Here is an 18,393-nt window from a genome sequence, read left to right on the forward strand (position 1 = left end):
TTAAACAGAAAAATTTCAGTAAAAAAAAAAAAAAAAGTCCCACAGCAATGAATTGCAGAACTACAATTTGAATTCAGGTAGTCTGGCTCTTATCTTGGTTCGGTACCACAAAACATTGATCCTCAATAAGACAATGGAGATCACTGGAGATTTAATCATAGAAAAGTTGCATTATTTAAAAAATCTAGCCGGCAGGAGCCGGTGTGACTTCTTTGGCCCCCGCATTTGTGGACTGGAGAACATCACCCAAGAGTGCTGGCGCGACTTCCCTGGCCCCCCACACCCGAGGACCAGAGAACTTCGCCCGAGAGTGTGTGTATATTTGCAAATAAAAGGGCTGCCACTTTAAAAAAAAAAAAATCTATTGAACTGATGTACGTTTTGAAGCCAGAGAAAACCTTTAAATGAAACTACAGCAATGAAGCAATTTATTTTATAGTTATTTTATTGATTAACAAAATATATGCCAACAAAATGTTAACAGGCTGTGCATTTTTTAAGGTAAAAAGCAATTATTAACAGCCCTGTGCTTTTTTTTTTTATGGAAAAAAAGCAATTATTTACTTTCTTCAGGAGAGATCATTTGTATTTATTCCTAGAGGGTGTAGAATAAATCATAAAACTTTGAGTCTCTGTCAAAATGATATAAGCATTAACCCTATTTTTCTAACTCTCACACATACCTTATTCTAGTATGCACAGCTGCTAAATCATTATTCCCTACATGAGTAATATGTGCAGATATTCTTACTGATTAATGAGGTATGGCTATATTTATAGTGGCTTCTGTATGGCAACTACACAACTATTGATGCTGTCAGGACAAGGGTGCTGTGTTGTGATAATGGGATATGGAAGTCCTGGTGATGAGGCTGCTTGTCCGTCCTTGTTCTCTAGCATAATTATCCCTGTGAAGATCTTTAGAACTCTTCTTGTATTGATCTCCATCCTCTTTCCTACATTCCCTGCTGTAATGATCCTCATTCTGCACACACAGGAAATATTGGGTAAGGAATATTTTCCTTTTATATTTGTCATACAGTATTTCATTTAGTGAATCAGATTCAGTTTTGCGCTCTCTGATTAAGAATGACAAACACAGCTGTTAAAAGAATCACTTTTTCATACGTATTTGGGGGACTATTTCTTGTTCTCCTAGTTTGGTGACTCTTACTAGTTTATTTGTAAAATATTTGGGGGCTTTATGATTGACTGTATAGAAAATAAATGTAGGGCCGGGCGCAGTGGCTCTCGCCTGTAATCCCAGCAATTTCAGAGGCTGCAGTGGATGGATCACTTGAAGGCAGAAATTCAAGAACAGCCTGGCCAACATGGCAAAACCCCATCTCTACTAAAAGTACAAAAATTAGCCAGGCATGGTACCACTGTACTCTAGCCTGGGTGACAGAGTGAGACTCTTATCTCAAAAAACAAAAACAAAAGAAAAAACAAACAAACAAACAAAAAAATGTATATAGAGAGAAAGAGCAGTATATATATATATATATAAAACTGCTCAACATAATCTCTGAATTTGATGTCCTTGCCTTAAATGAGGAACTCTATAAATTTGACTGGCAGCACTTTCCATTTGGAGATTAAGAGTCTATGGAAGAGGAGGAGACAGGTAATTGTCATCACTGGGTAACGAATGAACACTTTTATGCCAAAAATGCATAGGGCTGTTAACATTTTGGTGGCATATATATATTTTATAAAATATACATATATATACTGAAAAAAATACATAAGAAGCAAATAACTTGGGACAAGGGGCCAGTAAGGTGTGCTTCATCAGTTTATTTTGTTTTGCCTTAAGTATATTTTGACTTAAACTCATTTTGACTTCCCCACAAGGCAACTGGGCTTGGTGTTTGATTTAATTTTTGTGCTCAGATTACTGAACTATAAAATAAAGGCCTATTAAGTATTCAACAACATACCTTGCACTACAGTAGGTGTATAAAATGTTCTGGTTATGTTTCAAGTTTTTGCTCACAAGATAGTTTATGCCCCTCAAAAGAGGGGAGTAGTAGAACTTGTTCTTCCTTGCATCTTCTACATCCTACAAATGTTCCTGTGTCGGCCTAAGTGGTGCCTTTTCCAAGTAGGTTCTTGATAGATGCCAGTTTAATGAATGAATATAGAGACACTCTCTTCATGTTATTTTGTTTTTCAGATAACTAAGGTTCAGGGCATCAATAATATATTACATTTTCAATTTAAAAAGAAAAGGAAAACTGGTCTCTTTCTCTGACACTAATATTGTGGTTTTCTCTAATCAAAGTCACTTACGTTGCTTACAGTTAAATTTTATATTTGTTGATCTTAAGAAATGAATTTTCCATTTGTATGATAGTATTTCTGGAATGGTAATTCAGATACTTTACAGATTGTTGGTTATGTATTATGTGTATCTTACGTAATTAAGTGCCAGAGGAGATGCAGAGCCTCCTAGCTTATATTCTGGAGAAGGACATATTATAACTACACAAAGCAACAAGAGAAGTTGGGAGGTGCAAATGGCAGACTTGGGGTCAAGCATTGCTTTTCTCTTATTAACTATGTGCCCTTGAGGTCTTTTTTTTTTTTGAGGCAGAATCTTGCTGTGTTGCTCAGGCTGGAGTAAGGTGGTGCAATCTTGGCTCATTGCAAGCTCTACCTCCCAGGTTCATGCCATTCTCCTGCCTCAGCCTTCCGAGTAGCTGGGACTACAGGTGCCCGCAATCATGCCCGGCTAATATTTTGTATTTTTAGTAGAGATGGGGTTTCACTGTATTAGCCAGCATGGTCTCAATCTCCTGACCTCGTGATCTGTTTGCTTCGGCCTCCCAAAGTGCTGGAATTACAGGCGTTAGCCACTGCGCCCAGCCAACTTTGAGACTTCTGAGCTTCCTTTTCTCATCTCTACAATGACAACAACAATAATTCCGCAATCTGAAGTGGATTTAAATTTAAAGCAGATTTAAAGCTGAAATGAGAAAATAAGGTGATATCACCTTGAAAACTGCTAACCACTATTTATATTGTGCTTATACTGTGGTATAGACTGGCAATGCAATCTTGTTTTAAAGCTTTTAGAGCAGGGTGGAGCAGCATAAGACAGACTCTCAGACAAGTGGAACTTGGGAAAGAAAAGCAGGGCATATGCTGTGACGTCCCTGCCCTTCCAGAAGGTCATAATGTTACTGCCTAAAATACCCTGTGAAGAAGGTGGCCAAAATGTACTAGCTTCAAGTCTACTCCACGTGAGTGAGACAGGCAGGCTGTTGTTAGCATCATATTGAGAAATTCTGAAACATATTAACAATTAAACTTTAGAATAAAAAGAAGCAATCTAATCCAAGTATGTTTTGATGAAACATGGGTGAAAAGATGGCATGTGTTTCATACAGTTAGAAAGCTGAAGAAATAGAAGCGAATTTAGTCTTTGTATTACTGGCATCTAGGCTTGTAGCAGAAGCAGCAGCTGTTTCAGTCTGTGGGGGTCCCTCTAGGGCACTGGGATTCTACTTGGTATCCTAGTGAGCTCTTTCAACCCTGTGAGTTAATCATTTAATTCTAACCTGATCCTGGAAACCTGGCCCACTGCCTTTGACCAAACAACCATTACTTGGCAGTCATCGCCTGACTTTGCTGCCTCTTGGGCACTGTTCTGTGTTATATACTTTTGATGCTGTGGGCTTGGTTTGCCGACATACATACTGCTCAACATAATCTCTGAATTTGATGTCCTTGCCTTAAATGAGGATCTCTATAAATTTGGCTGGCAGCACTTTCCATTTGGAGATTAAGAGTCTATGGAAGAGGAGGAGACAGGTAATTGTCATCACTGGGTAACAAATGAACACTTTTAGGCCAAGCTAACAGTTCCCTTAGCACAATGTAAAGGCTCTGAGAAAAGCTGGCTAGGTAATGATGCAAGTCACTGCACCTGAGTAGATAGAATTTCCATGGCTTGTGAAATTATCTGAATTTCATTTAGTTTACAAAAATACTAGTTTAGTTTTATAGCTATTTCTAACTTACATATTTATTAAGCTTTTATTTTTAAGTTTTTGTGTTTACTGATATCTAAGGAGACTTTCTTGGACCTAGAAATCCACAAAGAAAAACAGAAATGTGCATGAGGGAAAAAATCTTATATAGGAAAACCATTAGTTTGTTCTGTGAGTTAATTGGAGAAAGGTTATAGCATAGTGGTTACAAACTCTGAACCAGATTTTATGTGGATGAAACCTGGCTCTAGAACTCACGACCTGTGTGACTTTATCAAATTGCATAACCTTTAAAAAAAACTCTCCTCTCTTCATCCGTAAAATGATCATAAAAATAATTCCAAAGCCATGGGGTTATTGGGAAAATCTGAGCTCAGACAGGCTGGTGCCCAGCTTCCTTCCTCTCTGTTGTATGTGCTCCCCCACAGCCCTGAAGGATCCCGACATGGTTTCTCAGATGATCGACCTGCAGGGTTAGTGTTCGCCAGCCCTTTTGTGTCCTCTCCGTGAGAGCTGTGCACAGGTGCTCTTGAAAGAATGGCTATAATGAATAAATCAAGCATTGTGTACATCCAAAATTAATAAAATATCTATATTTTCAGGTGTATGTATTCCTATTTTGAATGTAGTGAAGAAATATGACTTCTTAAAAAAAGGATACGATATCTTTCTAGAAAGGCCTTAAATGATGGTACCTCAGAGAAGACTTTGAGGAGCCAAAAATTTTTAATGACTTCCTTTGTCAAGCAGCTTATTCATTTTATTTCTTTTTCATCTCTGTTAAGACGTTTGATGGTATCACATTATTGCTGAGACAAATCCTCCCACAAGTATAATACGTTCCTTTTATATAAAGAAGCATCACATCTCTTCATTTTTATTTATCACTTTTTTAAAAGTCTGTGTTGTTAAGTTACATTCTCTTTTGAACAGCTTTACCAGTGTCAGACTGTTTTCTATGCATAATAATGATGTAAGTTAGGTATAGACCAGGCAAGATTAGATAGTGATGCTTTTCAAACTTTTCATCTAAAGTGCTGGTAATAAAACTTGTCTATCCACAGAGCTGGGATTTAATTTAGAATAGCTACCCTAAAGCCTCAAGATGTTTTGAAATTCCTATTTCAACCTAAAACAACACACAATGTATGTGTTCTTGTAAATAATATTTTCATTTGGATTTAACATATAGGTATTTAACATATAGATATTTAAATTACTTGGTCAAATTATTGATCTCTACCTCCAAAAGCTGGGATATAATCAATGCTTTATGAAGATAAGCTATGTTTATGCCGTGGCTTTGACAACCCTTAGCATAAGACTAAATATACAGGAGAAAAAACACACAATGAGTGAACTGTCTAAGGCTACTTTTCTTGTATCTCCTATCTTTCATTTGCTTCCTGTTGAATCTGCTGCTACTGTGGTATTCCATTCCTGCTTGTTCATTCTCTGCAGTGACCACCTTCCATACCTAGCCTTTCCGTTTCTCCTAATACTGACAGTTCATAACACTGATGTCACCTAAAGGAAAGAGGATGCTAACCAACCAGTGAATGTTGAAGTGTTTAAAACTCAATGTCCATTTGAACTATTAAACCACTCAGTGGTATTTACATTTTCAAAGAAAGTTGCTAAAGCCAGTCTTATATACAAATGCAAATTTCACCTTGAGTATTTCAATCTACTAAATATGATAACTGTGTGTTTTATGGGTGCTTTGGTTTGAATGTTTATTACTTCAAAAAACTCACGTAGAAATAAGATGGGGGCTTTAAGAGGTGATTGGATCATGAGAGCTTCATCCTTATGAATTGACTAATTTATACATAGATTAATGGGTTATCACAGAAGTAGAATTAGTGGTTTTATAAGAGAAGAAACAGAGACCTGGGCTAGCATGTATATCTCTCTTGCCATGTGATGCTCTGTGCCACCTTTGGACTCTGCAGAGTCGTCACCAGCAAGAAGACCGTCACTAGATGTTCCCCATTGACCTTGAACTTCCCAGCCTCTAGAACTGTAAGAAATAAATTTCTTTTCTTTATAAATGACAAAGTTTTGGGTATTCTGTTTTAAGCAACAGAAAACCAATGAAGATAGAAAATTGGTACTGGGAGTGGGATGTTGCTGATAATAAACACCTCAAAGTGTCAGAGCAGTTTTAGGACTGGGTAACGGGCAGAGGTGGGGATAATTGCAGAAGTGGGATAGAAAAGTTCTAGACTCTAAATAGGTCTTAGAAGATGATAAAGACTGGGAAAGTTTAGAACTCCTTAGAGCTTGATTAACTAGTCATGACCAGAGCACTAATAAAAATATAAACAGTAAAAGTTATTCTGACAAGGATTCAGATAAACTGAGGAAAAAATAAAGGACATTTTCTAGCAACTAAAGTAAAGGCTATTCTTGTTATAAGTTGACAATTAACTTGACTGAACTGTGTCCATGCCCAAGGGCTTTGTGGAAGGTCTAACTTGTGCATGGGGAACTAGGGTATCTTGCAGAAGGAATTTCTAAACAAAATGTAGAAGGAGCTGCATGGTTACTTTTGGCCACTTACTGAGATTTGAGAACAAAAGAATAATTTAAAGACATAATTTGTAATCAAAAGGGAAGCAGAGCAAAGACATTTGGAAAACTCTCATCCTGACCATGAGAGTGAAAAATTATGTTTAGGAGAGAAAAGGAAGGTTGTAGCACAGTGACATTTTGGTGAAGAGATTAGCAGATTAACATAAATAGAAGGGAGCCAGATGCTATTTCTCAAGAAAATGGAAGACCCAGAAAGCATTTTATAAATCTTCTAGACTCCCCTGGGAAAGCTTCAGGCACTGAACTGTAACCTGTATGGGCAGCCATATGAGTTGCACCCAGTAAAGGAATAGAGATTGGGCTGACTGAGACCTTGGGGGCCAATTTCCCATACCATTCTGTCCAGGAGGTAGTACATGGAGTCAAAAGCTATTATTTTCCAGCTATAAGATTTAATGCCTGTCCTTCTGGGTTCCAGGCTTTCTCTCTTTTTGCCTATTTCTCCCTTTTGAAATGGGAATATCTTTTGTATGCTTGTTCTACCAATGTATACTGGGAATAGATAAGTTGCTTTAATTACACAGATTAAAGATGAGATAAGGTACACAGATGAGACTGTGAATTTCGGACTTTTGATTCGGTGCTGGAATTAATTGAGACACTGGGGCAATGAGGATTGAATAAATGTATTTGCATGTGAAAAGATTATGAGTTTGGGGTGGCTGCGGCAGAATGCTATAGATGAGTGTTACCTCAAAAACTCATGTTGAAATTTAATCCCTAGTGTGGTAATATTGAGAGATGGGGCTTTTAAGAGGTGATTGGGTTATGAATGAATTCATCTGTTCATGGATTAATAAATAATGGAGAAATGTTGGGCAAACCACCATGGCACACATTTACCTATGTAAGAAAACTGCACATTCTGCACATGTATCCCAGAACGTAAAATAAAATTAAAAAAATAAAACAAATAATGGAAAAATGGATTATCATAGGAGTGGCATTAGTGGCTTTATCAGAGAATAAAGAGGTGCCTGATTTAGCACACTCAGTCCCCTCTATGTGATACCCTGAGCCACCTCTCAACTGTGCAGAGTTCCTATCAGCAAGAAGGCCCTCACCAGATATGCCCCTTAACTTCGACCTTTCCAGTCTCCAAAACTATAAAAGTAAAATTTATTTATAAATTATCCTGCTTTAGGTACTCTATTATAAACAACAGAAAATTGCTTAAGACATTAGTGAAGCAGGTATATAAGCCCAGCTTCCCATGTCCATCTATCCTGCACCCATTGCCTGCTCTCTCTCCCCTTTTACCCACATACCTCCCTGCTTTGCTTTCATATTAACTGAAGACTGTACTGCAGAGGTATAGCTGTACACAGAAATTGAATTTCATTACTTTCACAAGTAAATGGAAATAAAGGAACTCTCTGAAGATTAGCTCCAAGATAAGTGTTTATAGCTGTGCAAAGACTATTTTTGGTAAGAAAAATGAACAATTCAAATTCAAAGGAAGTTAATAATTATTACCCTATAACCTTCTCCAAAAATTTAGTAGGAAATTAAGTAGCATTATGAATACAGTTATTCCTGATTGAGATAATCTTTGTTGGACACTAGAAATATTCAAAATAGAAGGAAGTGATTTTGACTACCTGAGGGACGTGATGATCACTGGTATGATTTTGCTAATATAATTATCATGATATTTTAAAAGTGTCTGCAAGTGTTTTGAATAGTTCCCAAATATCAAAACTTAGAGGTAGAGATGTATAATTTTTAAATGCCTCTTTTAATATTTTCCAGGAACTGCTATTGTTTGTCAAATAAGCGTTATTTTTCCCAAATCACCCCAAGCAAAACCACCTAGCCACAGCATTCTTCCGGGCTACTATGGTGCTTATTTTTGTTTCATTCAGAAATTGTTTATCTGGGCTCAATTGCAATCTGTATCACTGTGTGTGTTGTTAATCTATCAAATCGTGAATTTTCTTCTTATTTTAATTGTTATTTTCTGAGGAGGTTTGCATTGTATAACAACAAATTTGTAAAACTTATTTCTGCATATTCTTTATCACTTTAATGTTTAAAAACAAAGTCTGGGTTCAAACTGAGAGTTTATTTAGGTAGGATTAAGGTTATATAAATAAAAATTTATTGCGAATTGATATATTATTCATCGCAATATGTTAATATAGAGATGGTGAAATCGCATTTTTAAAAAATTTTGTTTTTTATTGTGAGTCCTGCGTTTAAATAAAACAAATAATTTCTCATTTAATTACTCAAGTTTTGGTGGATATGTAGCACAGAAACTGGCATAAATTAGGTCAATCTGTATATATTTTGTTTAAAAGTAGTCATGAGCTGTAAAAATTTCAATTATATGAATTTGAAAGCAAGTGTTTTTTCCTAAATTGTTCATGTTAAAGAGCCCTAAGAGCAAAAGGAAAGTAAAATAAGGTCGGGTTAAAGATGAAAATAGTTGAATTCTAAAATATTCTACAGCGAAGTTCTGTGATTGTGCAGTTTCAGAAATATCAGAACATTGTCATTTGTTTTGTTTTTGATGATGTTTTGCTTGCTTTAAAACTGCTTAAAATCTCAGCACTCAAAAGTACAGTATTTCTGTTGAAAGTTTGCTTTTCAATTTTATTTCTTATTGTTTATGTTACATAGATGTTTTCAAGGGTATGTTATTCTCCTAAGTTACATTTTGTAATTCTCAACATGGTATCAACGTAATGGATCTTCAGTTTTTATTTTCTCCCCGTAAAAGACGTTTAAAATAATTTAGTTTGAATCTCATAAATTTAACTTTTCCAGTTTCACCTGTATTTAAATTCTCTAGGAAATGATAATTTATAAGTTTAAAAATACTGCTCCTTTTCATGTTTGTTTCATAAATGCATTTTGTTCAGGTTTCATAGCTTGACTATTTTCATAATCATATTAGCAAGAACTGAGACACCAAAACTCTGTATTTTAATTTTTTAAAGTAGGAAAAAAAATGTATTTTCATGCAGAGTAGATTTTATTTGCTTATACTAGGCTTCAGAAACTAAAATAAACATATCACTGATTTTGTGTCATTTTCTTCTAGACAAGAAAGCAGAGAGCAATTAACACGGCAAGAAAGTTTAAAAGTTACTCTTCAAACAAGAAAACAAGTCATAAGGTAAGAGGCTTAATTTCTAATGAATAAGCACATGTCTGCATCCTGTAACGTTTTATTTTCAAAATTTAAAGTTATTATGATGATTTGAGAACTACTATTTTTCACTAATATGCCTAAAGATTTTGTGATATCTTGCTTTTCTAAAATTATTTCAAATGTGACGACAATTTAAATTGCAGTTCATATACAGTTTAGATGCAATTTAAATTATGACCACATTTGAAATAATTTTAGAAAAGCAAGGTGTATATATATATATATATATATATATATATTTGATCTCTATATATACATTGTTGTTTATATATACCTTGTGCTATATATATATACACCTTGCTATATATACTCTATCTATTTATCTATCTATCTATCTGGTATCTGTGTGTGTATACATACACATATAGAGAGATTCGTGTGTTGCTTAATGATTGGAATGTATTCTGAGAAATGCATTGTTAGGCAATTTCACCATCGTGTGAACATCATAGAGTGTACTTACACAAATCTAGGTGGTATAGCCTACTACATACCTAAGGCTGTATGGTATAGCCTACTGTTTTTTTGGCTAAAAACCTGTACAGCATGCTATTATACTGAATTCTGTAGGCAATTGTAACACAATGGTATTTGTGTACCTAAATATATTTAAACATAGAAAAGGTAGAGGAAAAATATGATGTAAGAAATAAAAAGCAGTATACCTGTATAGGGCACTTAACCATAAATAAAGCTTACAGGGCTGGAAGTTGCTCTGGATGTGAGTGGTAAGTGAATGGAAAGGGGGAGGACATCAATGTACACTACTGTAGACTTTATGAACACTGAACACTTAGGCTACATTACATTTAAACAAACATGATTTTTCTTCAAAAATAAATTAAACTTACTGTAACTTTTTCCTTTGTAAACTTTTTCAACTTTTTGAGTCTTTTGTAATGATTCTTAGCTTAAAATACAAACACATCATACATTGTCTAAAAATATTTTCTTCATTTATATTATTCTGTAAGCTTTTAACATTTTTAATATTTTTAGTTTTCTAATTTTAAAACTTTTTTGTTAAAAACTAAGACAAACACACACATTAGCCTAAGCCTACAAAGGATCAAGATCATCAATCCCTGTCTTCCACCTCCATATCTTGTCCCACTAGACAGTCTTCAGGGGCAATAACATGCATGTCATCTTCTGTGATAACAATTCTTTCCTCTGGAAAACCTCCTGAAGGACCTGTCTGAGGCACTTAAGAGGTGTCACTTTTTCTTTCAGAAAAATATCCATTGTGGTTTGCTTGATTTGTTTTTTTTTTTTTTTCTATCATAGATTTGCTTATAAGCAGATAATACTTCACGAATATTCCTCTCTATTAATGAAAACATTTTGATGTTGGGGTCCATGTTTTTACACTTTTTAAGGAGCTTGTTGAGGTCTGTAAAAGCTCCTGCTAAACCCTTCACTGTGAATATTCATGGAGGGTGTTCTTTATCTTCTCCTGCAGTTTTCACTTCTCTTGCCTCTTCTTCAGCAGTTGCATTCTTTTATCAGTTTCAACAACTCCTTACTAGTAATTTCCTCAGGAACCACCTGTAGAAATTCCTCAGTGTCATCCTCATCCACACCAGGCTAAAGTTGTTTTCCATTTTAACCACAGTCTTGTTAATGTTTGCAACCTTCGGATCCTTGACAAATCCTTCAAATTCATGGACAAACCTCTTAAGTATCTTTTACCAGATGCCATTCATATACTCCTCGGTAACATCAATCCAAGCCCAAAGAAGTTTCTTAATACAGTCATGGAAGTTGTAATCCTTCCAAGATTTCATGTGTGTTCTCAGAATCTTCCTCAATTGCCTCAATACCGAGGGCAAATGTCTGCCTCAGGTAGTAGGCCTTAAAAGCTGCTATACTTCCTTCTTTCTGTAACCAAGTAGTTTAGCTTCAAAATGTTCTTTAAAACATTTTTTTTTTCCTTTTTAACTTTCAGCCTTGAAACATATGTTTGAAACTCTTTGTTTCTCTCCCTTTCCCACCAGATACTCCCTTGCATGATGCACATTTATCTGATTATATGCTCACTTAGAAATTCTGGGGGCTAATTTGAAACAGACCAGGCATAGTCAACTAGCTGTAGAATTTTCCTGCTTAGGGGGAGTTATGAACAGTTACTCCACCACTACCAAGTCGAAGTCATGATGACACAAACAGGAGCTCTGGATAGGCAATTACTCAAGATAACCATTGGAACAAGACACGCAGACCTGCACCCTCCTGCACCACTCCCACATATTTCCACACCAAGTTTTCCTTCTTAAACCTTCTCAGTAAGCTCATGAGGCTGAGATAGTTTCTTGGAGATGTCAGCCCAGCCATCTCACATCTGCTATCATTTTGTCAAAGCTTCTTTCTTTTTACTAATCCTTGCTTCTCATGTTTTCGGCCTCTGAGCTGCAAGCAGCCAGACTTGAAAGGGTTACAACCCATTGTCTGGATCAAAGAGGTGGTGCTTGAAGAAAGACACACTACTTTGATATTGGGATAATGATCATCAATGAAAGAAGAATGTGCAGCAGCATTGCTAACAATAAACAAAATCTTGAAAGATAAGTTATTCTCCAAAGAGTATTTCTCTATTTTGCTGGCATAGGAAATTTAGGAGGGCATCTTGGAAGAGGAGCTCGCCATTCATGACTGCTTATTGGTCCTGGAGTATACTGGCAGTGTGTTTACTGATATTCTCAAAGATCCTGGAATTCTCACTGTGTCAGATCACAAAGAGATGCAATTTATAGTCACAACATTGCCCCCAAGGCAGACTTATCTTATCCTTAAAGACTTTGAAACCCAACATTCATTTGCCTCTTTTTGGATGAAAGTCTTTTCAGGATATTATTTCTAGGAGAGTTAAGTTAAACATCTGCATCTTGTCTTCAATCCAGACCCACAGAAGTTTATCCATATCTGATAAAGGCCTGCCCAAATTTTTGTTGGTCTAGTTTCTTCAATAAAGGAGATCTTTTAACAGCTTATGTCACCTCGTTCTTCATGACTGTAGCTATGGTGGAATGGGACATGCTTGACTGATGAACAATAACCGTCACTGATTTTCCAGTTTCCTAGTCCTTAATCACTTTTAATTTTGTTTCCAGTTCAATCACTTGATGTGGCTTCCACTGGCAACATGGACTTTGTATGCTAAGGGTCATGATGAACAAAATACCAAGGGATTAAATCAAGCACAGAGAAACTGATGCAGTCAGAAGATATGGTAGTCCAAGATGTATGAGGCTGCTGCAAGCCTAATACAACATACAGTTTATAGTAAATGTATTAATGTTAATAAATAATAAACTATCAAATAAAATTACAGTATAGTAAACACATAAACCATTATCATAGTTGTTTACTATCAATATCAAGTATTATGTACTTAAATATATTATGTACACATAATTGTATGTGCCAGACTTTTATATGACTGGTGGTGCTGTAGGTGTTTTTATAGCAGTATCGCTACAAATACGTAAGTAGATATAGACACATATTTAAGATGAGAATTATACATACACAATGAGAGCATATCTATTTTGTATTCCCAAATCGAGCTAATCTTCAAATACAAACTACGTCTCATATATATTTCATATATATAAGCTATAGTCTAAATATATTATTTATATATAAATATGTTATACATATTAATACATATTAGTATACTATTGATACATATGTCTATATATAAATATATGATGTTTATGTTATTGATACATATGTCTATAAATATATGATATGTTTATATATTATATATTTTATATAATATATGAATGTGTATATTTACACATTGTTTTCTGGTGCACCTAAATTGTATTGCATTTCACTTCAAACATAACCTATACTTCAAGTACATATATGATAATCCATATTTATATGTGGATTCATATATGAATCCATATTCATATTTTTATATTTTTACATATTCTTACATATTCTTACATTTTTCATCTGTATACTATATTTCAAGTGTATATGTACACATACATGTATTATACATTTGTGTCTATATATACATATAGACACATACATGTATGTTCTTACAAATCTGGGTATTCTTTGGAGTTCTTGTAAATTTATTTGCCATGCCAAATTTGGTTTAAATTACAGATATACTTCTGCGTTATTTCTGTTAAATGTGGGTACTTGATCAGGTTGATTTAAACGTACTACTAAGGAAAGGGAATCTATAAATGATTTGTTGAGAACTACATGACAAACATTCTTTGGGAATCAACAATTCAAGAAATAAAAGATACAAAAGTGACTGTTAATAGTTTTTCCTAAATATTCTAATCAAAGTTTAGAGTCAATGATAGCTTTTCCTGATAAAAAATGATATTTCTTAATATTTACATGTATCCAATATTGTACAACAGTCTTTTTAATTCCCTTTCTCTTAGACTTGATTTAAAATATCTTCTTTTATATTATATAAAATTAGCATCCCAAAAATAAGTGATTAAATATAAAGCCTCATGGTAAAATCTTGATTGTGTGATAATGTGGGTTATTAATATACACATTAAGTTTTCTTATATTTCTACCTCCAGAAGATCTTTGCTAGTCATATAAAAAGTCTGATCCCTTAAATTACCACAGAGAAGTATATTTTTACTCGAGTGAAATAGTTTTTTTTTTTTCTGTAATTACTTCTAAAACTGGGCATTCTATTTTTCTCTCAAAGTTAGAAAGGTAAACATTTTTGCTTGGAGAGTAGTGAAAGTTGGAAACTAGGGAGAAAATGAAGCCAAAGACAATTTCTGTATTAGACACAGTGGGCACAGTTTGTCCAGAGCTCATGAAACTTCTAGGGAGTACAGAAAATGTTTTAATGTATTTATCATAAAAGCATATTTTATTTTGGAGAAAATAATTCAATATCTTAATCTACTCAGCTTTATATCAACATAGCTGTAAAGTTAAATGGCCCATGAATATCTTTTTTTTTTTTTTTTTTTTTTTTTTTTGAGACGGAGTCTCGCTCTGTCGCCCAGGCTGGAGTGCAGTGGCCGGATCTCTGCTCACTGCAAGCTCCGCCTCCCGGGTTCACGCCATTCTCCTGCCTCAGCCTCTGGAGTAGCTGGGACTACAGGCGCCCGCCACCTCGCCCGGCTAGTTTTTTGTATTTTTTTTTTTTAGTAGAGACGGGGTTTCACCGTGTTAGCCAGGATGGTCTCGATCTCCTGACCTCGTGATCCGCCCGTCTCGGCCTCCCAAAGTACTGGGATTACAGGCTTGAGCCACCGCGCCCGGCTTTGGTGAAGTCCATACAGTAGAATGCAATCAGTATATGTGAACAAACAGGAATTAGATGATAAGGGGTTACTGTCTCAGAACTACATTTCTTGCAGACAGAGTAAAATGCATGACAAGATTTATCCCATGAACATATCATGAACATTTGTAAGTCTACAAAGGTGGCTGAGTGAATACTTATGGTAGAAAATGCCTTCTCCTGAATGGACTGATTTACTGGTTGCTGTGCAATAGATTTTCCTTGGGGGTTGATTGGCGGCCCCCACCCCCACCATGTATTGGATAAAAATAAAACCAGAAAAAAAGTGGTATCACATTTTTTTCTGTGTTTTCCATCCTGTAGGTTTATTAACAAATGTTATGCAACTATTTAGAGAGAGTCACTTTTCTTCAGTGGCTACTTTGGGTAATTTTCCCACACCTAGGTACTTCTGTCTATCAAATCTTCTTATAAAGCCATATTATCAGGCAGAAGTGGAGTTGTTTAAAAAAAATGAACCACTAGAAATACACTCTTAAATTCAGTTACAACAGAGAGTAAAATGAGAGGAAGAAAAGATCAAGAGAATTTTGGGGAAAATGTCATTTATACTCCCCTGCCCATATTTTTTTTCTATACTCTGTGTCTTAAGTGATAATTTTAATAAAAATATCTATCTAGAATTTTTAATTTTAGTGTCATAATTGAGCAGAAATTTAGAAGGAACCTCTACTTGATAAAAATTAGACCCGCATTAGACACAGTTTTTGAAGACTTGCTGTGATGGCCAATTTTATGCATCAAGTTGGATAGGCTGTGGTTCTGGGTTGTTTGGTCTAACATTAGTCTAGATGTTGTGAAGGTATTTTGTTAGATGTAATTAATACTTAGAATAAGTAGACTTTAAAATGAATTGATCTCCATAATGTGGGTGGGCTTCATCAAATCAGTTGAAGACCTTAAGAAAAAGACTGAGGTCATCTGATAAAAAAGAAATTCTGCCTCAAGAGTGCAACATAGAAGCCCTGACTGAGTTCCCAGCCTGCTGTCCTATCCTGTAAATTTCAGACTAAAGACCGTAACATCAACTGTCCCTTGAACTTCCAGCCTGACCCACATTTCAGAATTTCCAGTTTCTATAAATGGGTAAACTACTTAATTGAAAAATCTCTCTCTGTTCTCTCAAATGAATGGGTAAATAGATAAATTTAAAAAACAGCTTTATTAAAATATAATTCACATATTATACAATTCACTCATTTAAGGTGTAAAATCTAATGGTTTTTAGTTTGTTTACAGTTTTAGTTTGTAACCATTACCACAATCAATTATAGAACATTTTCATGACCCCCCAAAAAACTTCATAGCCATTAACAGTCATTCCCCACCCACCCGCCCACCACATATACGTCCTACACCCTCTGACTCCAGGCAATCGTTTATCTACTTTCTGTCTCCATTCATTTCCCTGTTCTGGACATCAGAATATATTTATTTTATCAAGCTATAATTATATATCCTTTGATCAACATCTCTCCATACCCCTTCACCAACAACATCCTCTGTAACCACCCAAGCCAAAAGTAACCATCTTTCTACTCTCTACTATTATGAGATCAACATTTTTAGATTCCACATATGAGGGAGATCAGGGGATATTTGTCATTCTTTTTCTTGTTTATTTCATTTAACATAATGTTCTTTGGATTCATTCACACTGTTGCAAATGACAATATTTTATTATTTTTATGTCTTAAATACTATTCCTCCATTAATGGGCACTTAGTTTGGTCATTATCTTGACTATTGTGAATAGTGCTGCAATAAACATGGGAGTACAGATGTCTATTTGCCATATTAATTTTATTTCCTTCAGATATATATTTGGTAGCTGGATTCCTAGATTATGCGATAGTTTTATTTTTAATTTTTATAGGTATTTTCATACTGCTTTTCATCATGGTGGTACTAGTTTACGTTTCCATCAACATGGATGAGGGTTGCCATTTATCCACATCCTTCCTAATTCTTGTTATCTTCGTCTTTTTGACGATAGCTATTCTAACAGGTGTGAGATGATAGTTTAATATGGTTTTGATTTGCATTTTCCTAATAATTAGTGATAATGAGCATTTTTTCATTTACCATTTACATGTCTTGAGAAATATCTATTCAGGTCATTTGCACATTTTCAAATAGGGTTATTTATTTTCTTGCTGTTGAGTTGTTTGAGTTATTTATATCTTTTGAAAATTAACCCCTTATCACGTATGTCCTCCCCATTCTGTAGATTGTCTTTTCACTTGTTGATTGTTTCCTTTGCTGTGCAGATAGATAGATCTTCCCTATTGTCGTTTATTGTTTCTTTTATTCTAGAGAAAAAAGAAATCTAATATACTTGCTGCTCTGAAAAAAAAAAATCTAAAAACGTTATCCAGGAAACACCCTCACTATCCAAAAATAAATAAATTAATTAAAAGTACAAAGAATTAATATGAGCTAGGGGCATTGTGAAACAACATTGGAATCTGTAAGATCAGGAGTTGGGTTTGGTTTCCAGAGCCTGATCAGGACCACAGAGGTAGGTAGCCAGAATAGATGGGAGCCAGAGACTCCAGCAGACACTGAGTAGGGTGGAGGTGCTTGGGAGTGGATTCCAGTGGTAGGGTTCCTGAACTTCTGAACTTGAACTTCCTTCTTGAAGCAAAACTCTCAAATAAACTATAATGGTTCTGGGTTGAGGTTATTCTCAAACTTCTATTATTATTGTAATAAACTCATGTAGTTAGTTGTTCCTATATAAATCTCATAATACAGTACATAAATGAACATGAAGAAATGAGCAAACAGAATAATATTCAGAAAGCTAAAAGGCCAGCAGTCATAAGGAGAATCAATGAAATACACAAGTAACAGATGTAGCCACAACAGTCTGTATATGCTGGAAAATCCTATTTTAAATATATATAATAGCTGTATACAAAATGTTTAAAGATATACTGGCTGCATTTAAATATAAGGATATACTGAGTAATAATCAGAATTAACAGACAGATGGAAAGAAAAACATTCCTGAAATAAGAAGTATAAATATAAAATATATGAAAAGTACAAGAAAACTGCTACTAGATAGATGAAATTACACATTGGACATCATTTTAAAGATAATTTTTGAAGAATATTTTGATGAAATGAGTCAAACTCTGTAAAATATTTGAAGAGATCTATTCTGAGCCAAATATGAGTGACCATGGCCCATGACACAGCCCTCAGGAGGTCCCAAGAACATGTCCCCAAGATAGCCGGGGTGCAGCTTGGTTTTATACATTCTAGGAAGGCATGAAACATCAATCAAATACATTTAGGAGATACATTGATTTGGTCCA

At 34.9% G+C, this 18,393-nt stretch overlaps 1 long non-coding RNA gene across 3 annotated transcripts in view; it reads left to right on the forward strand.

Annotated features, from left to right (window-relative positions):
- LOC135970221 (uncharacterized) overlaps positions 1 to 18,393 on the forward strand; it is a 132,570-nt gene that overhangs the window by 54,327 nt on the left and 59,850 nt on the right. For 2 of the 3 annotated variants that reach the window (XR_010585817.2, XR_010585816.2), the window contains exon 3: positions 9,646 to 9,720. This is a non-coding gene — a long non-coding RNA (uncharacterized lncRNA). Of the gene's footprint in view, positions 1 to 9,645; positions 9,721 to 12,866; positions 13,431 to 18,393 lie in introns of those variants that run through there. The other variant, XR_010585815.2, reaches the window with a different exon arrangement.

This window comes from Macaca fascicularis, chromosome 3, assembly GCF_037993035.2.
Source record: "Macaca fascicularis isolate 582-1 chromosome 3, T2T-MFA8v1.1".
Classification (NCBI taxonomy): Eukaryota; Metazoa; Chordata; class Mammalia; order Primates; family Cercopithecidae; genus Macaca; species Macaca fascicularis.